The 25,884-nt window shown below is 33.8% G+C and overlaps 1 protein-coding gene across 1 annotated transcript in view; it reads left to right on the top strand.

Annotated features, from left to right (window-relative positions):
- Positions 1-1,809: 1,809 nt before the first annotated feature.
- Positions 1,810-25,884, top strand: part of LOC112462203 (calexcitin-2) — a 34,146-nt gene continuing 10,071 nt past the window's right edge. The window contains exon 1 of the mRNA XM_025027843.1: positions 1,810-2,032. The gene's annotated coding sequence lies outside the window, so the exon portion shown is untranslated. The remainder of the gene's footprint in view (positions 2,033-25,884) is intronic.

Here is a 25,884-nt window from a genome sequence, read left to right as displayed (position 1 = left end):
TACAATATTATATATTAATACATAATGTACATATATTAAGAAAGAATATATTTGTAATACCTATACATCCATAATTTATCAAGAAATATGTATCAATCAATTGATAAAAATAATAATCTATTTTCGTGAAAAACAAATAACGATTAAGCCGAAATATAGTGTGAGGTTTAGTAAGGGTTAGTAATTCCATCAGCAGTCGTAAAGGCTTCGCGAAGCGTGTAACATATTATAAAGGAAAGTAGTGATTCAAGCAATTTCGCTGTCAGAGGCGATATCATAAGGCTAGATAAATCTCCAGACACTTCCGCCTTACCTCTCTTTCGTTTCGTAAACTCATTTCAAGATAATTATCCGCAATAGGTGACAAAGCACGAAATGTATATTTCGTAACTCACTTTTTTTATCGGATGAACAACATCCCAAAGATTTTTTTCTTTTGAAAGATCATGATTATTCGAAGAGATTTATTTACTGTAATTATATAAATTTTATCTACAAGATAAATTAGACAAATAATAATTTAATATGTTTATAGATTCTTTTTGAAAGTATTTGGCTATGTCCTCAATTATTTAAGTAATTATATATAATATATGTGTATATGATGTGTGTGTGTGTGTGTGTGTGTGTATAAGTTTTTATATATACATATTATAAAAGATATTAATTATCCCAAGCGGTTTAAAAAAATTTATCTTATCGACATTAAGTGAAAATTTGATAAATCGATGAGTCTGACATCGAATAAGGCTTACAAATACTTAATACGATTGCAATTTCTTTCGATTGCTTTCAAGATGTCGACTCAGCAACCGTATCGGCGATTTTCTGAGGTTCGAAATCTCGACTTGGCTCGAATTTTATCTCGTCAAACTGTCACTCTGCAGCAATTCGCGTTCCAGCAGTTTGCGGTCAAGTATCACTTTTCGACAAATCATAATATACTTGCTACATTGAATTCAATATAAAATAGCATTAATAATTAAAATCTCTATTAAGATTTCAAAATCTAAGCATTATAATTAAAATTCAGAATAATAAGTATCTTTTCCAATGTACTCATTAACCCCCAGATTTATTTATAGGTATCTGCGATCCTTGTTTCACCTGCGCAAAATTTATTGTATCTATCCTCACGCACAATTTAATTCTGGCCGTCATTCTTGCCAACTTCTATTTACTTCTATTTACTTAACTATCTCCGTAAATTATCTGATAAACTTAAAAAGTTGTAAGATAAATTATTTTGTGTATTTTACTTTCTATTCACTGAAAAAAAGGTTTGGTTATAATAACCTAAGGCTTGGTGAAATAGCTTCAACTAAAGGGTTTAGTGATTATGACGAAATATTTGGTTAATGTTAACAAATTTGGTTAATATTAACAAATTCGGTTATAATCACTAAACCCTTTAGTTGAAGCTATTTCACCAAGCCTTAGGTTATTCTAACCAAACTTTTTTTCAGTGTTTCTATGGAAAACGTTTTATTATTTGTCAATGTATTATCGCTTCGAGGTCGAGATACTGAAAAACTTCATTACTTTTAAATACGATTTGTGTGACGAAAGCTCCGGCAACCTCGTGTCGCTTGGACGAGAATCAAAATACGTCGTTAATGCGTACACATGCCCTCAATTATTTTACAAATGCTAGGCATTCAAGCAGAAAGCAGAATGCATTATTGGTGCACATGTAGCTAACTCCGCGCGTCCGTCTGACGAAGGAAATGAGCGGATGGAGCTTAAGGGGCCGGTCTGCGCAAGCACAGGTGCAAGTTCGAGGGTATAAAGAGGTGAAGCTCGGGCTCGCGGTGCGCACTTGTGTTTCTGTCAGTCATACAGATCGCACGATCGCATCGGTTCCGAGCCGATACACGCTATCGTTTCTTTTTTCTCTTGCGACGACACTTATTTTTCGCTGCATTCGTAATTGCGCGTTATCGATTGCATTCGTGCGTCGCTTACTCACGTTTTGAACGGGATTTCTCGACAAGTTGGACTCTCTTTCTGTGCGGCGGCGTATAACTCACAGGTGAGTCGTATTTTGGGCTTGTGTGTTAAGTGATGAAAATAGTATAAATTTAATATTAATTCTTTTCTTTTTCCGAAACTAATTTTAAATGTGATAATATCTCATTAAATCCAATGTCCACCACGAACTGCAAATCTGTTAAGCTTAAATCGAACGAATCCAACGCATTCCCGTTTACATTAACGGGCAATTAACGACAAGTACACTAAACCTCGATAAATCTCAACCCGCATTCAATCTGCGTTAATCTTTTACGCTTTTGATTATCAATGTTACGATGGACACGTCGTGTTACGTGTTTTACGTTATGACACTAATACTTATTCCGCATGATATAAATGGCCATTTAATAGAACACCGTGCGAAACAAATATTTTTTTATTCACTATGTTTAAATTACTAATTATTTACATTGTTAATTAATATTTTCCTATTATATATTAACGTAGAATATTCACTCACTTTCTACATTAATGTCCATTAATATGGATAAAATTTATTTCCATCTCGTATATTTTATGTAAAACGGGAAAATATTAATTAACAATGTAAATAATTAGTAATTTAAACATAATAAATAAAAGTATATTTGTTTTGCGCGGTGTTCTATTAAATGGCCATTTATATCATGCGGAATAAGTATTAGCGTCATTAACGTAAAACACGTAACACGACGTGTCCATCGTAACATTGACAATCAAAAGCGTAAAGGATTAACGCAGATTGAATGCGGGTTGAGATTTATCAAGGTTTAGTGTAATTGTCGTTAATTGCCCGTTAATGTAAACGGGAATGCGTTGGATTCGTTCGATTAAGCTTAATAGATTTGCAGTTCGTGGTGGTTATTGGATTTAATGAGATATCATCACATTTAACGGGAAATTAGTTTCGGAAAGAGTAAAGAATTAATATAAAATGTATGCTATCTTCATTACTTAACACACAATGTATATATGTATGTGAGAAAAGAAGAAAAATCGTGGATTATTTAAAAATTTTATATACAAGTGATAAAATAATTACACTGACAATGAGATGTCCTCATTTTTCATGCAAATTGATATAAAATTTTAATTAAAATTGATATTATAGAACAAAATCTGTGAAGTATAGTGTGAAATATTTGCATTTAACTGTTTTAGACACATGTACATAATTTTTACTATCGTTTCTGCATGTAAATTCTTTATAATTTTTTTTATTAGCTTATTCCACGATTTTCACTAGCTAATTCCACGATCTTTCTTTAATTAATTTATGGATGCTCAGTTTCAACACGCTGTTCGCGATTAAAGCATTAAAACGAATCAAATGCAGAATTTGAAAAAAAATATTATCAGTGATTGAAAAAAAAATGGATCTTTGCTTTTCACAAATTTATATGGAATTTGTTACATTTCGATGCGGTCAAAGTAAAATAGTGATTGAATGGACTTGCAGCATTTCATTGCAGCGATTAAATTGTCGTGCGTTTTACAACATTGTATAGAAAATTATACGTGATATAGTAAATATACTTTTATTGGCGTGTGACATCTATTGATTCGACATTTGATTTTAATGTGACGCTTTGCTGTTGAACCCGGATCGAGTGACGAGAATCCAAATACTTGAGTGAAGTTTGATACTTCTGTGTGGCAACCTCGAGAGACCAGCCTAGAGAGAGAAAGAAAAGGAGAGAGAGAGAGAGAGAGAGTGCACTAGTGTTATTTAAAGCTTTAATTACGCCAAATGCGTGATTTCCACGACTCTATTTGTATATAGCTCTATTTGCGTAAAACGCTAATTCTTATTTTATAATTAGTATTATTATGAAGCAAACCGGGCCAATTAATAATTATTGAAATTATGCCAATTGGAAAAAAAACTATTTCCCGAAATTATAAAAAAACGTGTGTGTGTGTGTGTGTGTGTGTGTGTGTGTGTGTGTGTGTGTGTGATTCATCTGCAATCAATTTTTTGATCATTTTTTCCACAAGAGAAAGGATATAAATTTTTCATATTTCTGCTGAAGCGTCTACTCTTACCAGTCATGACATCTTAGGTCAGTTTGCAGAGTAAATTGTTATATTATCCGTGATTTTCTTTCCTCGATTTCTGCGTCATTTAATATATGGCACTTTCTATAATAATGTGCACCGATGGAAGAAGACATTTCATTTTTTATGATGCGATTACTACGCACGTGTGCGTTCACTGCCGCAAAATCACTATTTGATTATCGATAGGGTGCTGTGATATTTTATACGTCGCTAACTATAGACGAGGCGAGTGACGATGCGTGCAGCATTAAAATTTGCGGGCTTGAGCGTGAATATTAATTGCACAAATTAATGACACCATTAATAAGTCTCTTCACATAAGTCTAATTTAAAATGGCAGGCAGTAAAATCTAGGTAAATTTATTGCAAACTATATTTATACGCGGCTTAAAGTTAATAGGCAAATATGCTTAATGAGAGATGTGATAACAAGATTTTCAATGGATAATAAGATTACGATCGATTATATGTATATAGTACTTTAGCGCGATTCTTCATCTTCGTGCGATAAAAGCTATTATTCTCCAATAAAATCTCGTTTGACTGTCATACAATTTTCAAGAGACACTGATTTCATATTTTACCGCAAGTCCAATTTATATAAGTGTTGGGATGTCAACTGTATAATATCTATCTATAATAAATTTACGAAATGTTTTCTGTCGAATAGCACAATCGATTTTTGCAGATTATCTTAAAATGAAGATCTATGTATACTTCTACGAATATATTATAAATCAGTCATTTATAAATTAAAAGGAATTTTTTCTCTCTTAAGTTTATCAGAATTCTGGGAATACTTGACCGTTACTTTCTATTGAAGAGGAAAATTATGACATCTGTATGCGTAGTCATCAATATATAAATGCAATCGATTAATTATATATATATATGTATATACACACATACATCGTCTTGTAACAGTATTCTTCTCAATCATTAAATATTACTATTACTCTGTCGTCATCTATGGCCTGTTAAATCTTTATGAAAATATATCGGGATATATTACACGATATTACGAATCTAATATCGCCGGTGCACGTGTAACTTTTGTTTTGTGTATTCAGACGTGATATAACTGTAACTCGTCTATTTACGTTTTCGATACACAAAGCGACACAAACTCAACTGTAGAAAACCATCGTGTTAACAGCATTTACTATTTAAATGGCCATGTATGTATATGTGGTGTGATGTCATTCGGATGCACCAAATATAAATTCAACAGTTAAATGATAAACGTGAAAAGACTCCGCGTACTATTCTTCGCGACATTTCGCGGTTATATACTAATGAAATTATTGCCCAATTCATTTTTGTTTTCACTCCGCTGAATGGCCATCGCCTGCACTGCGGATAACTTTAAACGATTTTGTCTATCACGTTGCGATATCGTAAGCAGTATTAATCTCTAGTGTGCAGCAGAACTTGTGCAGTATGAAAGCATTGTCCGTTAGATCGAAAAGTTTCATTCCGAGATAAAAATAGATCCTATTTCGCAATTACTTATTTTATTTGAAACGTTGACTCTTGCTAAGGAACGAAATTATTCCGAATGATCGTAGTTAGTTTTAATAATAATTTCTGTCGATTCAAACAATTTCAGTCGAACAATTTTATTTTATTTATAAAAACGATCGGTACATATGTATATTAGAAGAAAGTGAATAAAAAGTATTTATCTACATTCGATATTTTCAATACGATTGCTGCCTTCTCGATTTATCATGACGTCCAATTGGTAATACATTATGATAATTCTTGCTATATGATTAATATAAAGTAATGATTTTATAAGAATCATTTGTTGGCGGCCGTATAAAATGACGGTCTAACTAATCATTGTTCCAACGGTGAGAGATAAATAGAGTTTTTCTCTTTTGACCTCGTTCGCGAATCACGTTACACAATATGCAATGTACAATATACAATTATTATATTATTATTATCTCGCGTTGATAATGATTTCGAAATCATTTTAATGCATTTAATGACCGCTCATTGCGATTTCCGCGGAAGAAGATCCACGTGTGTCCTTAAGGATGTATGGGTCGTACAGTCCTTGCTAAAAGTTAAACATTCAATAAAAGAAGACTTTGCATGTATGTCAAACAACTCAACATTTTTTATATGTTAGAAGGGATTACCGTTAACAGTTTGAGTATGATTTTTTGTTATTTAAATAATTAGTATTGTTTAAACAATTAAAAAAATTTTTTTGTGGCAAAAAATTTTGAAACTTAAAATACAATATCAATGATGTATGTTTTACACATAAAAAAAGTTTAAGATCTTAATGGAGTTTAAGATATCTTAATGGTTTATTTATATTTTATTTATATTTACAGCAAAAATGTCTATTCTCTATAAGGGATAATGTTAATTTTATCAACTTTAAACTTAAATAACTCTTAAATAACTTCAAAATTTTACAGAGTATTGTTAATTTAATTTAGAAACAATTTACAGCACTTTCTGAATATATTTAAAATACCTCCAATACATCCTTAATTACAATAACTTTTAAACCAGTAAGAAAATTGTGCTGAAATTTTACACAGATACTTAGACGTAATAATAGAACAATCTATGAAATTTTTAGATTTTTGTGGTAATGTTTTGAGATGTCACCCATACATCCTTAATGAAATACTAAAGAAATATTTTTATGACAAACAATCTTTCTTTTTTTCTTTCTTTTCGAACCAGTGAACGCGCGCTTTTTTTTCTCTCGTTAGAGAAGCGGCTCATGATCATCCTCTAAAATTTATGACACTTTTAACTACTTCGACTGTGCAGAATCTTTAGCATCATGGGAATAATTTCGTGTTACGTAATCACAGACCTCCGTATAATTTCTTCGTCGCGAAGGAATTATACGGTCTAAACTTTTTGATTCTTGAGTAATTCAATTTAATGAAATGACATTTTTAAGAATAGAAATAATGTTGTTTAAAATTATGTTTTCTTTTTAATCTGTTGCTTCATATTAATAAAGATTAATAAATAAAATATTATAATATAAAATATTATACTACTTAAATTTATTCAACAAGCTATCTTAATGATTCATACGAATCATATATATCCAAATATTTATATTTAAATACGATAATTATTTAAGGATTCAAAATAGCATATTGCATAAAGTGGAGTTATACGTTCTGCGTCATCGAAGGTGGAATGTTATCTAATGTGATAAAATCTTATCCTTTACTAAAAATACATCCAAGTTTCCCCCTTATTTCTTATCGCTATTACTTTAGTAGGAATAATTTGTCTGGAGGAAACTGAAATAAACTTGAAAAAAATTACGAAGATAAGAGATACGTTTCGTCGAATAGCTATAAATGTCACTACGGTGTTACTTATTATACAACACAAGGCGATCCACCTCATTATTGTTCCGTTCAATCAAATCGATATATATTTCCTGGGGCAAATAAAATCTTTTTTCTTCTTAATTTTATCCGTATTATCAATTCGATGAGAGTTAGAGAGTATCATTATAATAACGATTGTTATCAGATATAAAATTCGCGAGATTGAAAGCAAAATTTATAGGAAATGTCTTATTTTAATCCTTTCACAGAATTATCTCTGACACTATTAGTCGAAGAAAATATATCAGACCATATAAATTATTCTCAAAACAAAATAATTATGATCTAAAATATGTTTCCAATAATCATTACTTTCGAGAATAATCACATGGAAAGAATAAAATAGGACACTCTATATGTGCAGACTTGCAATGAAACTGGTAAACTGAAACTGCGTAAACATGACACATACAACAATTCGCAAACTCTGTTATCTTGTTTTCCTGTTATGTGTAATCGAGCTTGTAATATAATTTTCCACTTGTTTTGCCTTCCAATTTATAGGTACAGATAATAATATATAATTTCGTGATAATATAATTATGGTCGATCGCAATATACTAGAATAGTATAAATAATCGAAACGGACGCAGAAATTAATAATTTAGAGTTTCTCTTATTTTTCGCGCGTTTATACGTATTATTTGATATCTCGTCCGTTCCGACCACCTCGTGTATTCGTCCCGCTCCACAGTTGAATTGAGTCTCTTGGAAATAATTTTTGGAACAATCGGGTCTTACGATTCCTTTATATTAGACTTGAGTGGAGATATGAGTATTGCTACTTGTGACTTTCTTACAAAGTTTATTCTATTCAATTTACATGTCACGTTACGGTGTCTCGTTTCGTACTGTTCTCGCGGAACGGATCGTCACGCTCCGACTTTTCTCTTCTCCCGAAAATTAGCGTGTCTCCGATTGGCTATAAAGGTCTTCCAGTGTGATGATTCCTTGCTGATCCAGAGGATCAGACCACTGTACACTGTGAAGTCACACCAATGCAATGCCTCTCATCAATCCGCAACGCGAGCGCCCCGACAACTTTGTTCATCAACCTCGCTAATAGCAGCGCCCTACATAATTCCAGACGGGGCAGGCTGATTTTCTTTACTGGCATAACGCGCGACTTGACACAAATCTATCTGCATCTCCGCTCATTCTTCCTGTCGACTGACCTGAGGTACAAACACGCTCTTTTTGATGCACGAAAACCGTGCATCTCGATCTTTATCACCACAATCCTCCTCGGAACGCGCACTTCCTCAAGCATCTTGAGCTGTCGGTAGTAGCCCATATCCACACCGTGTGCAAAAATGTCACTATCATTGACATTACATTAGTTTGATAGGCTAAATTATTGCGGCTCTTTTCGCCGACGCGATTAGAAGTATTGACGCGTGTACTCTACTCTACCTGTTTCAAATCAGCCGCAGTCGATGCTTCTTGAATCTTACTATCGCTACGCAGCCACGTGTTATGTGCCTAGCTCTTTCGGCTGAATCGTGTATATCAGCAGATCGGTGTTTCGGCGAGGCCGTTCGCGTCCTGGTCGTTCCGTACCGAAAGGATTAAAGCATAAACGCCTAATGTTAGACATTCTGGCCGCCTTTCAATTTTGCACAATTATAAACCTCATGACCACTATGGCATATTATGCAAAGTCGTCCTACAATCTGGTTGACATGAGCGCTTGCACTCTCTCCTCTTCGCGTGTTTGAGATCTCGTCTGGGCGTTCCGACATGTATATATTAAGTTGACAAATAAGTTTGTGTGGTTTTTTAGAGTGGAATATAAAACACAATTTTTTTGATACACAAAATAAATAATTGTAGGAGATTTGGGGCCGTAGGGCCAGTATTGATGAGGGATCGGAGAAATTAGCGTAGTAGTGGAGCAGTCGTGGGGTAGCAGCCTAAGTGCTAGGCGTGTGAGCGAAGGATCCCGAGTTCGAGTCTCGGTAGCTCCGTTAATTTTTCTCTGCGCTTACATAATCAATTATATATTGACCATTTTTATCGATGACCTCTTGCCATCTTTCCACTAATTTCATTATGCCGCGTTCGTAAAATTTCTAGGGCTTATCGGCGGAAAAACCAATCCAGGTGTCTTTTGATGGCTTTTTCATCTTTGAAGGTTTTCCCGTTCATAGAGTTATGCAACAACCGGAATAAATGATAATCAGAAAAGGCCAGGTCCGGTGAATACGCAAAATGAGGCAAAATATCCTAGCCAAGACTAAACAATTTGTTCCGGGTGATCAATGACGTATGGGGTCTGGCGTTGTCGTGGTGGAAGACAACACCCTTGCGATTTACCAATTCTGGATGTTTTGTGCGAATTGCTTGGTCCAATTTCGTTAACTGCCACCAGTATACGGTTGAATCAATCGTTTTGCCTGATGGTAACAGCTCGTAGATGACACCCTTGAAATTCGACCATACGGAGGGCATGATCTTCTTCGGATGCAATCCCGCCTTCGAGGTTGTCTTTGGCGGCTCGCTGTACCTCCATGATTTTTTACGCGCTACATTATCGTAGACGATCCATTTTTCATCGCCCGTCACCATCCGTTTAAAAAATGGGTTGTTTTCTTGGCGTTTCCGCAACTAATCGCAGATGGGATATGTGAGTGGCCAAGTTGGCCTCGGTTAATTTATACGGCACCCAAACATTGAGCCGAGAAACGTATTCCAGCTGGCGCAAAGGGTTTTCTACTCTTGTATGAGATATATTAAGTGCCGTAGCAATCTCTCGCACCGATTGGAATGGATTTTCATCGATGATGGTCTTGACATCACTGACATCACTCGAATCAATCTCGGTTGGGCGACCGGAGAGAAGCGCATCATTGACGTCGAAATCTCCAGAATGGAATTTGGCAAATCACTTTTGATATACGCGTTCTGTTAAGACATCATCCCCATATACACATCATATCTTTTTATGAGTAACTTGTTTGTCTTTTTTGAAATAATAGAGCAAAATATGACGATAATGCACGTTATTTACTTCCATTTTCACAGCTACGCAGCACACTACTGATGTTAGCCAAATCAAAATTCACAGAAAGGTTATGTGAAACATACGCTTTCAAATGCGCATTTGAGTTATGCGATAACGCCGAGAAAAAAAGAGTGAATCGGATTGAACTTGCACCGAAGCAAAAACCGAACAAACTTATTATTTGCCAACCCAATACATGTACTTTATCAGCGGATATTGAATAATTCCTGAAATTATCGTACGTCTTGATAATAACATCAAGCTCCACCAATGTAACTTCAGTACCTTTCATCTAGAGTCTAGACGGTCTCATAATATATCGAATACAGTGCAGAGACAGGCAACGTATATGTATATACATACATGTAATGCTGAAAACTTTGCAGAATATACTGCGCGCGATTATTTCATTATTCATGAACTTTCATATCGGAACTTATCGACGCGGAAAATTGGCGGTTTGCTCGGATATAACGAGCGCGCAACATTTTTCGCGAAGTGTAAAACCTTGGACGATAATCTTTGTTCCTGACGTTTCAAAAATATGCTGCGTGTTACTTCCAATTTCTATTACATCGAAGAACGAAGTGAAATGGTGTGTCTCGCTTTAACGATTTTTATAATATTGAATGGCCTAAAAGAATTTCTTCGTTATTTATCACGGCAGTTTTCTTCGCGTACGTACGCGCTGATAAATTGTTCAGCTAAGAAAAATTTTTTGAACACGCTGTATCAGTTGTATATATAGCTGCAAATTCGCCAGTGGTTTACTGTCGCAAGCGAACAGTGCCACGTAACTTTAGAAATTGTTAGCTCAATGTTACTCACCGCCGCGGCGTTGCTGAATGCTACATATACATGTACCACCCACGTCACGCATCAGGAATGTGTCCATTTACATTTTCATGAACAACAAGATACACTGGAAAACAGAAATAACAGAATATCGCGCTCTCTAGAGAAATTTAAGTATAATTTAGATCATAATAATGTTTTTGTAGAACAAATCTAATTTTATACAGACGAGACTCTGTCCTAAAATCTGAATTATGAATTGTCTTTAATGCAGACTTAATAATACATGCATGTATTATAAGAAAAAAAGACAGAAAGATATACATATCTTTCGATAAAATTCACGATTTTTATGATTTTTAATTAACGTAACATATTATAGATGAAATCGGAAACGTCTTTAATTTCGGCGACGCGACGTCGGATAACGTTAATATTAACTGGAACCTTTTGTCTCCGTAGAACTAGAAAGAGATAAAACGCAAATGAAATTACCTAAACGATAAAATTTAAATCATACTGGCGACCTTGGCCACAAATCAATTCTTTAGCGATTTCGCCGATTATAAAGCAGTTAATAATTGAGATTTCCACAGTTTTTGTTGATAATCAATCGTGTGATACAACGTTATACCTTAAGAACAAAATGATAAAAATATGCGCTATCATTTACTGGTTCGAGAAGAAAAGTTGAGATTAATATTTATATAGTGCTGTCATTTATATTATTATAATTAGTTATATTATATTAATTTTTTAAACGATAAAATATGACCTAACAAACATAAAAAGATAGGACTATTTAAAAACCTATGATATATATCGCTAATGCATTTTATGTATAAAATCTGTCATAAACCTATTAGCTCGAGCGCATATGTATATTGACTTTGCATACGAATCAGGTCAATTATTTGGGCAAACACAATTCGTCAATACAATAACAGAGCAAGTTTAATAAGTTTCTCAACGCACTTTCCGTGCATTTGTAGGCGTTCTAGGTATCTTAATTTCGTCAACTGTTCGTTAATTTATATGTAATTTACATAAGAATGGTAATAAAAGAATTTGATCGATAGGTTCGTTATACAGCGTTAATAATATAAAAGTTACACTTGATAATTTCATTTAATATTGACATGACATGCTGTATGCGGTGGTAGGTATCATTGAACAGACGCAATAACAATATTATTTATTGATGTAAAAGAATTTGCATATTCACACGAAGGAGATTGAATCGAGATTTTTAAAGTGTTATTTTAAAGTATTATTAAATTACAAAGTGAACCCATCGAGTTTGTTGAAAAGATGCAAATTTATTCAAATTATTGTAAATCTGCAGCACGATTAAATAATCAGCATTGTTACATGTTTACTGCCTCTGTCACTTCATATTCATATAAAAGTTATTGTTATGTTAAAAAAAAACATATGTTTTTAATACATGTAATTAATTTCTTTGCTGTTTTTAGAATATCGAGTTAATTAATATTAATTTTATTATTATATTATTTAAAATTACGCTTTTAGGAAAAATTTGATATTTTGTGCCTACTACGGCATTGCTTGATGTTAATAATACTGTATATAATATATATAAAGAAAGAGCTTTTTAAAGCTAATTTGAAGAAAAGATAGTCTACATTAAATAAAGGTACATAAATTTATGTTTAATAAATTATTTTTCAAATTTTATTTATTTATGGCAAAGGTAAATATATTTCAACGAAATCTTTAAAGTAAAAGAAAAAGAAAACAGAAAATGCGGGATGTTAAGGATGTTCTGGTTAGTTAGTCAAAATGCTACGAAGTTGATGAAAATTTAATATTATATTCTGTATTCTCTTTCAAAGTTCGGGGCTAAATTTCAGATCGATTCACAATTTAGATAAAAAGTTATCAATTTTTGAATATCCGTTTTACAGAAAGTTTTATAGAGAAAAGTGTAAAAAAATACTTATACCAATTTAATGATATTTCACACACAAGTAGAGATCATCAACAAACAAAAATATAGTAACAAAATTTGAAACGATTTACAAAGAAAATTTTTTTGAAATTGTTTTTGAAAGTAAATATACCTAGTAGTAGCAGTTATTTACAGTCACTAAATCTACGTCTTTTACATTCTATTAGATTTACCGTAACTATTTATATACATTTTTTTATCTTTAGATCTCTGATGGAGAATTAATATCAGTGTTTTTAATATTTTCTGCATATTTTTGGTTGAGACGGTGTCTCCAGAATATCGATCCTTAAATAATCGTTATAATCCGAAGAAGAAAAATTTTGGATCGGATAATATTATACGGTAGTTACTAAACCGGATTACAAACCGCCGTGTAAACGTATAGTCATAGTGTACGTCATATTAGTTTTGTATTAATAACACATGAAATATTACATATTGTATTGAAACTTATGTGAAATTATCGAGTTTGCTGAAATAATCGTAAACGTACTTAGACGTGCGTATAATTTTCTTTATATAACTAGACGCTTCTAAAACGAATGATGACTTAAATTGTTCTACTCTCGCTATTTTTATTGACGCGTGACGGTCAACAGAACGCAATAGAAAATCAGTATATAAGACTTTGATGCAAATTTGATCACTGTACCAAGTCGATTAACCGTTTTACCTTACTGCGTTCGTCTACCTATACGAGTTTCTCAGCATTTACGTTGTCCCGTTTATTAACCAAGTAATTACGGGCGACCGTATTATATGTCGGTCTTTAGTCGATGGAGTATAATACACCCAAATTCTATTTCTTGGCAAGTTACATGTCGGTTACTACAGGCTATTTCTGATAACGATTTAATTGATGCTATGGCTGCAATGTAACAATCATTTTAAAGATTTGCTAGAAACCGCGAGCGAAAAAATTATGTGGACAGAACAATGAATAAAATATCATTCAGACGCACAATCTTTTTTTCAAAAAATATAAATTCAAATAAGGCGACGCCGCGATGTAGAGAAACGTTATGCATATTTTTACGCGACGCTCTTCCAAGTATCGTCAAATTCCGAACTCGTGTTACTTGTTGATTCTGTCAACGCGCGAACAAAGTTTTCCCGTATACCGTCGCTAATTTCAGTGAGAAATGAGTGGAGAAATCGCTTCTACGTCGAATATTATCAAAATTTTCGATAAGTCACTTTGCATTCGAAATTAATTACCCATTAACTCTTCGTACGTATACAAATCCCACCGAGAATTTCTAAGCGACTGAAACTGTTCGTGCTCGCCCGCGGCCTGCGGTCGTCGATCTAGCACCCAGGGTGCTCGTACACAGGAAATGTTGCCGTGCAAACGACGTCGGAGAAGTACCACCGCGGCAGGTTTCCGCTCTTTTAATGATCGATCGAGACATCGTCGTCGTCGTCGTCGTCGTCGTCGTCGTCGTTGGCACTGCGCGACCATTAAATTAGCCGTCTTCAAAGTCTAACCGCCCCCTGTCCTTTACACTCTCTTTGAAGCGTGTTCTTCGTTACGCGCCGCGCGACACTGACATTTTGCCGTTCCACTACTACCGAAGTATTAAACACCAGCATAATGCTACGACATTAGGACGCTTAAGATAATGCGGATTCGCAGAGATGAGGAAACGTTCGCCCAAAAGTTAATCCAAATTTCGCGATAAACGAGCTTGGTAAACTTTGTTACTGTATCTACTGTTAATATCCCGATTAGAGTATCGGCTCCTAATGTAGGTGCCTCGTTGCTTCTGCGTTTCGAATACGAGGAACGTCGAAATGGGTTGCATGATTAACGGAAGGTCTCGATGACCCGTGACATGATTGCTCGATTGAATTTAATCTAATATCAGACTTAGACCGACTCACGCGGCTTATTATCAATGCAATGTTCGTGATCGTCTGACACAAGGCTTAAATAGATTGGATTAGACCACGTACGCGATATAACGACTGTGAAGTTAATCTCATATTGCAGACCTGACCTTACTGCACATCGGCTTATCGCAGGATCGTCGAGCTTATGATGAATATAACGGTGATATATAATGAAATCAAATCGGAATAGCAGTGTTTATTTTTGAAACGCGATACACAACAGAGAAAGAAAGGGGGGAGAAAGAGGGGGAGAGAGAGAGAGAGAGAAAAAAAGAGAGATTCGTGCGTCTAAAAATTCTTGATAACGATCTTGATAGATTTTATTTTTATGTTATTTCTAAGAGTTATTTTCTAATTTCGCAAAAATCTAATTAGTTTTGCTTTACACTGTATTTTATACTGCAAAGCAAATCAATTACATTTTTGCGAAATTAGAAAATAACTCTATTAGAAATGAAATAAAAATGAAATCTATCAAGATTGTTATCTGCAGGAATTTTCAAACGCACGATTCTGTCTCTCTCTCTTTCTGTGTTCCCGCTGAAGTCCTGTAAAATTTATCAAGGTTTTCAGATCCACAACAAATTAAATATAAGCTACTGACCGCGAAAGAGCTTTTTTGCCGATATTTTCTCTCGGCAGTCTTTTCAGCGACTGATGTGTATACTACGAAAATAATAAACTTCTTTCCGTTTCATATAATTGCATCGTGTTGTGTTTACGATGAATGCATTGCATTTATGCAACAATAGAGTATATCTTATAAATTCGTGGTTATTAGCAATTATGCGACGAGTGTAAGCGGATCTCCAAATTTAATTAAGCTAACGGAGTCTGATACGGTTGAAGTTTCATAGCCTCCGGTTACGCACGTCTGTTTCAGAAATCGTTAAATTCGTATAACTAGAAAGACTATTGAGATTTCCATATTTCCATCGATCAATTAATGACAGCTCTCGACTGTTCTCCACTGCTGAAGAGAAATTCATTTTAAACCATCATCGTGCGATTCGTACTCCTCGAGGGAAACGTGCGTGCTAAATAATTTCGCAAATGTACTCTGTGTTCGGTGCGCCATGAAAGATGTTTTAACTTCGTTATTAACATCGTAGATACACGTTGCATAAAGACGTAATTAAGGGAAGTTTATGACGAGGGATGAATAAAATTTAGCTCCGCGTAATCGCGTTCCTGATATTCAATTAAAGCCTTTGACCTTGGTGTGTACGTGCACGTATGTTTGTGTGTAGAAGCAAGAGGAAATTTGTCCTACGCGTGATAGTTGGCTCGATTGCGAGTTGATACTTGCATAACTACATCAGTTTTGGGAATAAGGCGATCCACTAAGGTAACACAATGTTGAGGGAACGCGAGTTTAATCGAACTTTATAATTATGTTCAATTATTTCCTTTCGCGAGAAAAGGAAATGATTAAACCTCTTATGACGAGAAATTTCGGTATTTGCTAACAGAGTCAGCTAACAGAGTTGCGAACTAAGCCGTCGCAATATGTACGAAAGTTCGCCAACTGCCGGGTTCTTAACAGTGCTTCTCTTCGAGTTTGAGACTATTAAGTATCTTTTACAATTCTCCTAGTACTAATTAGCGTATATCGATGGAAATTTCATAGATGTCTATCACGATGGATCGGCTGCGTTTGAAATGGTCTTGAATAAAATCTTAATAACGTCTCTACCCTCCGTACAGTACGAAGCGATATTTAACGTACCAAGCTCTTTAAATTTATTAACTATTGATTATAATTCTCGTCGCGCAACCGAGCGATAGTACAGGTATATTTATTCTCTGTTTTGCATCAAACCACAGCCAGTCCATTGATTTTCCATACCTGAATTCAATCAACCGCGTGTTCTTACTCGCATTTACCTCCTTGACGTCCCATATGCATGCAGCAGATAAAGTGATGCAATCGAACACACGCTGTCGATCGATAAGTTTATCCTACCGGTCTGGACAATGTGTGAACAAATTATGAACAGACTCTACAAGTTAATCAAATTTTTATAAATTACATAGTTGTAAGATGTATATAACGAAGAAAAGAGAGAGCTAGGGCGGGGAGAGCAAAAAAAGGCTAACGGTGTACAATTGTGTCCCGATAATATTTTATAATAATTTTTTCTTTAAAAAAATCTAATTAAAAAATCTTACATTAAAATCTTAATTAAAACTTATAGCATGCTTTTTTCGTAGCACGCTTTGCTAGGCACCATAGTAAAAAAAAATTAAGTAACAAATTATAAAAATGATTGCAAGAACTCGTCCGTACAGACTCATTGTGGCATGTGATTATAGAACATCTGTTGTGAAATATGTAAAAGAATAATTCGGTTCTTGAAAACGCGAATACAGTAAATTGCAAATCTGTGAAACTTAATTTCAACATACGAACGTTATAATAAAATCTCCGCTCGACTCTTACTCTCCTAAGTAAATGTAAATTTTAATTCTACGAGTCAGTGTTTGTGTTCAAACTTTAAACACACCACTTATTAAATTACATTTGCTCGTATTATACTTATTGTAAACGGACAGAATGGCTTCTAGCTTCTAGCGTACCCAACGAAAATTATTTGGCAATCAATTTTGCATGTAGTTTTGCAAGGCACGGAATAAAAAGCGAAGCAGAAGCTATCGCAATGTCGTCAAATGTTTTTTCTGACGTTACAAAATAGCACCGTGGAAAAAAGCGCTTCCTCCGCTTTTCACGCAATAGAATAACGCTCGGCTTGACTCTATCGTCGTTTACGTAATTATAGATGTAGAGAAAAGTCTTGTTAAAAGTTATGCGGAGAACGCACAAAGGAAGGAAGGTGACGCACGTGGCGAATCAAAAGTGATCGCAATTGTCGCGGAAAACATTTGCAACGGAGATCTCTTATCCTCCAGCAAATGCGTTTTTAATTTCCTCAGAATTGCCGCCAACATTTATCACGGTCTGCTAATTTCGAAGATGAAGTCGCCTTTCTTATGTCGCCACTTAATCTCGAATTAACTCAGATCGTTAGAAATTACACGCTTGATGTTTAACGAAGATTAACAATGAATCTTAAGAAAAGAAATATAATTTTCTGTCTATTTTCTATTATTTATTTGGTCCAAAATTTTTCTTCTTTTGATAATTAAGTTTTCAGATAATGGAGTCGATTTAATTCCGGGTAAGAAAAGGTTTTAATGTTCCAACAATAATTGTGTTTCGAGTCCGATGCGCAGTTAAATAGGTTGGAAAAATATATGTATATACACACGAAAATTAATATTAGGCTGTCAAAGATCTAAGTTTGGACTGTATGGCATTTTATTCTAATTTTATTGTATATCATAACAATCCTATTTCTCTTGTTATTATTAATTTTTTTATAATGTAAATAACAATTTTTGTGTGTGCTTGTGTAATCAATTTAATTTTTGATGCTAATAAGCATCCTTTTTAAATTACTGTAAAGAATTTATTGCAAACAATATCATTAAAAAATTAAATTACATTCAAAATTCAAATTTTAAATTAAAATAAATATAAATAAAAATAAAAATAAATTTAAATTAAATAATCTAATCTAATAAATATATAATCATTTGTTACTTATAAATATGAATTATTGTCATATTCATGATAATTATTATTAGATTCATGATAATTATTCACCCATAAATATGATAATTTATTTTAATTATATGTGCAACAGCGGAATTAAATTACGTTGAACTGTAAAACATAAGTATATTCAAGTTATAACAATGCTCTAAATAATTAATACTTTATAAAATGTATGCGTGAAATAATTATAAACGAGAGTGATTCTGCTAGTAATGCAAGTAAAACAACAAATTACTTACTTATCGCATGGTTGCTCCGCTATCATTCAACACCTCCCAGGCCTCTTCCTTTTCTCAGGACTCCTTCTCTCAGTTCCTTCGTTGCACATCTCACAACACAACATTCGCGAAAATACCGTTAATTACAATTGCGGTACTTTAAACGGACGTGTACTTTGATAAATCGTGACAAAGAATAACAGAAAAAAATAATATAAATGTATACAGTAATCCTACAGATACGTACGTCGGCGAGCGATCTGTAAATACTGACTTTGTTTCGTAACTACAAAATATTTAACACAAGTTAGAAAATACTTCGCGGGGTTTAATCAATCACTCGGATTGATAATAGTTATTTGTTCGTAAGAGGCACAAACGCAAACTCTTGATTTTTGTCGCGACCACGTTTCGAGAGATAATAACGTTACAAAATACGTCATGCAGTGTCGCCCTTTTACTCGCCGCCTCGAGGCATCTTTACTTGTCTTCCACGTGCACCTATTTCGCTACTAGAATGAGCATGTCTAGCCTTGTGTAAGCGCGCCGACTTTGTATAGATACAAATGTACAATAATATACACGGCATACAATAACACGCCGAGTTCTCAGTTGATTGTCAGTCGCCGCGAAATGTTCAGCCACAAAGCTATTCTGTTCTTTGCATTTCGAGTTGATTACCTTGAATTTAATATGCTATTATAAATTGAATCTAACATTTATTTGATCAACAAAGATAATCTTAATCTGACCAAAATAATATTGAAAGATTAATAAATTAAGTTATTATTGTAACTTTGTGCGAAACTCTTTATATAGTAATTCGTTTTTCTCTTACTTCATTAAAATCAAAACACCTGTTTGCTCCTTTCAGAAGATAAAACTTTTTGAAAAAAAGACAATAAGAATGATAAATTACTTACTTTCCGATTAAAAAACGAAGATAAACTTTATTATTTTAATTTAGATTTAAATTTAGATTTAAAGAATAACTGTTTGATAATTATTTTTAAGGGAAATAATTAATATCAAATCCATCAGTTTTATTTAAAAAAAATTCGGTGAAGAATATTAATTTTGGTGTAACAAAATTTGTTATTAATAATCAACTTATCAATATTAATTGGTTGTTATAACATAAGAAACTGAAAGACAAAATTAGCTATATAACAATAATGTTCGACATTATGTGAAGTATAAATGTCAATAATACGATTTTACGTATACGAGTAAGTGCAATTATCGATTAACTTTCGCTGCTTGTAACTCAAAAGTCATTACGACTTGGATATGACTTGGATTAAAGCAAAATTCTCAACTTTAATTAATATACATCGTTAACTTAACAGCATATGGTGATTGAAACATTCCATATATATAAATATATAAATTATATAATCTTTCAATTTATATATTTTTAAATTGGGGATATCAAAACTTAAAAAAAAAATGTATTTACTTCTGATGGCACTATCTCTTACATCGTTTTAATTCAGTACATTGTGAAGTCGTAATGTAACGAAGGCGTCATCAAGACAGATAATGAATGCAATCTATGGTACGTAATTGGGTAAGCTGCTTACGAAATACAGCGCGCATGGTACACGTATATTTCATTCAATAGTCACGAGCTGAGAGCTGATAAATGCGGCCAGATTCAAATGAAACTTCCGGCTTCGTTTATATGCGACTAGAGGATGATTCATCACCGCTTGCTATGCAACGTTGCTTCATTTAAGACCAATTGGCATCACAACGAGACCGTAATGTCTTCAATAAAATCAAATATTTTTTCACAAAATAAAAAATGCGGATTCTGAGAATATGTATGTCTCTATTACGATTAAAACTAAATCTTATACGAAAAGGTCCATATTTCGAGATGTTGTTTTCATTGCATTTTTATTGCAATTTTTGATTGCGCGTTTGTTTGAATATATTTTTATAAAACTTATATTTCTTCTTTTTTCCAAAAATGCATGTATAATTTTAAATATAAAAATCGTGTGCAATAATAAAGGTAATGCGAAACGCGTTATTTTCAATCCGCTCAGCAGTTTCCATGTAATTTCATCTTTTTCGAGAATTGCATAAAAAAATTATAAACCTCTGCAACAGTGTTTTACCCGCAACGATCGTGATTTCATTTTTTCAATATGCGCATTTATTCGCGCAAATTCTTTTCTATATTTCCACGGACGAACAAAAAATTTTTTCTCGGCCATTTGATCCATTGAGCAAGGTACTTTTATTTGCACATAGCGCTGTTATATTGTTATATTGAGTGATGCATGTTTCTGAAGCATGAAGCTCGACACAGCATTGTTGCTCCCAGCGGTAGGAAGTTGTAACAACAAGGCTTTACAAGAGCTTCATGTTCCTGTCAGTGTAACTACCTTCATAGTTATCGCGAAAGTTCTTAAGGTATTTTAACATATGACGTTCCGACGCGACGCATCTTATTTTTACTGTTAGCTTTACATTAGATATACGAAAGAGCGCTTTTATTTTCCCAAAAGTTAATATACTTACATTATGTAATAGAGAGCTTTTTCTGGAATCAAGCCATATCCCTGTATCAAGCGCAGAATATCAGCGTGTCGAAATCTCAGGAGAATCCGTCCCGTAATATCACTGTTATGAGAAAATCAGGGCCTAGACTGTCCTTGGAGAACCGACAATTTTTTTATGTGACGTAAAAATGAAGTTTTAAAGATTACCTGCCGACATTGGTGCACCTCATATAATAAGAACTATTTGCAATAAAAGTCTCGATCTTAAAAACTTTAATGTTCGATAAAAGAACGTTGGAACAATGTTAATGATGAGGCGTGTGGTATGTTGATTCATATTTTAGATAGTATTGCGTTTCAATCTGAAGTGGTAGGAGTTATAGGAATGCAGAGAGGGAAGTTTCACAACTGAGTTTTCCTTTGTGCAATGTTTACTCGGGATTGCCGTGTATTTCCTATTTACGAATTGTTTTACATGAGTTACGATACATCGGAATGCGTAACTTGATGCAAAATGTATCGTGTAACGTAAGTTCTTCACGGTCTTTTTATTGGGGTTCCCATTTCTTTGCAATTTATAGTTGAGCGTTTGAGTGAAAAAAAAGCGCAAGGATTCTTGTCATTTTTTTTTTTACGATCGAGAGTGATGTTTAATTTATACACTTGCGCTTCTTTTTCTTTAATTAACTTTAGTATAACAAAGAGCTTTCCTTCCGGCGGAGTTGCTTGCGATCAATCAATATACAACGCTGTCTTTGAAAACAGGTATTATAACAACGAAAAATTTTGTTGATATTCCCTCTTATTCGGTAAAGAGCGCTCATTTATTACGGGAATTCGTGAAATTTAGCGCCCGCGAACTGCCAATGTAACTCGACCTAATTTTTGAATTATGTTTTTACAAAATAAAATTAGAAGTCCTTAAGAAGCCATCGAGTTTAACCTAATTAAATCAGGCTAACGCCCATGGAAAATTATTATTGCCACACAGAAAAAAACATTGCAAAAAAAGCTTTCGCGCATTGTACATTCGTATGCAATTTTTCTAATAATTCCGTACTCGCGACAGTTGGGATTAAACGAACAGCTCTAAGCGCATCTGTTATCACGATATGAGAATGACAAGAATGATATACGTGGCGTGATGCAGAGAGCATGATTTAATTAAACATTAAAAGCTACCCGCGAGATACAAGTAGGCCATTCGTTATGCGATGCCATTCTCCGATTCAATGGAGAACTACTCGTGCCTTGTCATTGTGCGTAAATATCTTCAGTCTCTCTCACATGCTATTAACTGCATTTTTCAAAATTTGTAATGAAATAGATTTCTCTTAAAAATGTTCAAATATTGATGAAATAATGACAGTAAATTTTCTAACGTGTGTCTAATGTTGCCAAAAATCGGCGCTGTTATGACTGACGTTGTGAAACAACATATTTCCTACCATAACACGTATACTACATATTCTTATCACAACGTTACTGATTATTTCTTAGCTTGCTGTCTCCGAATAAGCGCCATAATTTAAGCGCGGCTTTACATCCTGTTACAACTCCGCTTTATCTTTCGAATTGCCTCCTCGAGCTTCGCGAGAATCTACGCGAAGTGAAATCGAGGTAAAAATTATACCCATATTTTTCTCCGCTGATTTAGCGTAGTATATATTTCACATTTACCGTATTAATACGAATAACAATACCGGAAAGATCGAATATTTGCGTATTTCTCACAAAAAGAGCAGCGATTAGAAGCAGAAGAAACTGCTGGCTGCGATGGCATTTGCAACGAAATTAATATAGGTATACGATCGATATGCATCTCGGAATGCGACTGACACTACAGGAAAGCGAAGAACAATGACAGTGACAAAGAGAGACTTTGAAATCTCGTGAATTCTGTGTTATTAATATAAAAACGGCATGGTAGCTTTAACAGATTCAATTTCGTGGGAGAAAATGTAAGCCGGTGATAAATGCAAATTGAATCGTTGCGCAATTTTCTTAAAATTTTGCATCGAGGAGATAGAAAAGCGTAGAAAAGAAATATGATGAAGCGTTATTATGTACGAAAGATTATTGACAAAAAAAATTATTTTATAACGCGAGTAACAATTTAAATTAGGATCAAAGATTCAAAACAATCAAAAGATTCGAGGATAAACCATTAAAATTACAATTCATTTTTAATAGTTTATTTTCGAGTCTTTTGATTCGAGATAAATTTTCATCAATGTTTGCAATAAACAGTGACATACAATACATCTCTATACTCTGCGGGATAATAATAATATTATCTCATTGAGCTAGCAATTTTGCTTGAGAAATGCGTAAATATAGCATAGAGGAGATCAAGGCTCGTTGGCACAGTTTTCACAATTTCGGCATTTGATTTTTTAAATAACTAATTATCATGATTAAACAGTACTAATATGATAGAAAGAACCTTCCTCTACATTTTCATGCCAGAAACGATCCTTTATACTGTATGGTTTCTTTGTAATAAGTAAAATACGAACATGCTGCATTGAAGCCAGCTTGCCCCGATAGTAGGGTAAGTTGGCTATACGACAAAAGTCCACATGTGTTGAATTAATGAAAACGTAATAGAAATACAAAACGTATCAGATATATACTTAATTCTTGATAAAGATTGTATCTTTTAAAGTTATAGTTTGTAATGATTGCGAATAGCAAAATGTAGCTTTTTTCAATATAAAAATATGAAATATAAATATATATCTAGCTTTTATCAGGATTGTAGGTAGCAAATCACATATTCACACACGTCTCACGCGCGCAGTAACAGCAAGTCAAGCTAAACGTGCCTTAATATGAGTCAACATACCCCATCTCTAAATACGTTTAATTTCAGTCATTTTATTACAATAAATTACTGTTGTTACTCAAAATAACATGTTACATAGTAACAGAAACTTATTTTTTAACTAATAATAGTAATAATACGTCACTTTGATTTACTTCTCAAGCTGAAGAATATTAATACAATATTTTAAAACGCTCGAAAACTTGCCACTTCTTGAATTAGAGTTTTCTCTTTTTTTTTATTATAATACTTGTTTGATCTAAATAAAACTTAGGGAAAAGTACTTATGTCATACAAAAAATATTTTGTGATAACTTTTCCATTATTTCTTTCGTCATAAATACATACACTGAAAAAAATCCATGTACTTTTACATGGAAATTACATGTTTGAAATCGGACAATTTATCTAATTTATTACTGTAATTTTTTTCCCAGATTTTTTAAAGTGAAAGTACATATTAATGGTAAAATATAGGTGAAATTACTATTTTTATGTAAAAATCACTTGTAGTTTTAAATTTAGCGGTATTTTCACAACGATGAACGAAGAGAAAACAGTTTTATTTCATGAAAAATTACATATAAACTGCAATTTTCAATATAAGTAGTAATATTGCATGATTATGCTGGGTCGGAAAAAACCCAGCATAATCATGTAATTTCACACAAATATTTTTTTCAGTGTAAACAAAACGCATTACTAACTTGTCCCTTGTGCCAACGAGTCCCGGTTTCCCTTACGACAAACATGAGAAATTATTTATTGTTATAGCGATGAAAAATTCATGCTTTTATGTGATGATTCCTATATTTTATGTGTCGCCGGGTCTGCAGCGTTAGACGCAACAACGACACCTGGAAAAGTCATAACCACTTTCCCGCGTGGGCATCAGGTTCGTTGTAACATTATCAAGTTGAAAGTGCCAAGCGAGTACGTCAACATTCCGCGACAAGTTTCAAGAGAATTGCACGATTCCTCGTTATAGAGCTTAAACAGAAGGCTAGAGGAAAAGCGCGAGCGGTGCAGTCATAAATAGAGAAAATTGCGCTTCACGCGACACCGCGCGAATAAGTAATCTGCTCCTGCGATTATCCCCGTGAGCTAGGTGGAATATCAATTGCGGACGTTCACAGGCAAATATTCAGATTTAAAAGTTGAGCTCAAATGTCTCAATATCTGGACTTGTGAAATAAAATATGCCGTAAACATGACGCGTTTCTATTAAAAAAAAAAGAAGAATAAAGAATTATGCGCCGGTCTAGGATACAATATGTTATAAAGGAAAATAAAAATTCCCCTGTAATATATATTCGCCTTTGGAAAATTTCATAAAATACGGCCGGTATACGGCGGTATTTTCTGAAAAGATTAATAGCACAGATTCGACAGATAGAGATTTCTATTCCGAGAAAAACCTGCCTTTCTGCGGTGTCGAAAGGTGCACGAGACAAATGGCAGATACATGGCTATGATCGTCATAGTTTTCACGAAGTGCAGCTCGTAAAGACGCCGGCGACTATCTTGACGCTTTCCTTCTCAAACTTCACTTCTTCATCATTTCTCCCTCACTTTATTAC

The sequence above is a fragment of the Temnothorax curvispinosus genome, unplaced genomic scaffold, assembly GCF_003070985.1.
Source record: "Temnothorax curvispinosus isolate PA1 unplaced genomic scaffold, ASM307098v1 QBEX01001321.1, whole genome shotgun sequence".
Classification (NCBI taxonomy): domain Eukaryota; kingdom Metazoa; phylum Arthropoda; class Insecta; order Hymenoptera; family Formicidae; genus Temnothorax; species Temnothorax curvispinosus.
The sequence above is the reverse complement of the archived record's forward strand: the minus strand, read 5'-3'. Positions and strand labels throughout refer to the sequence as shown.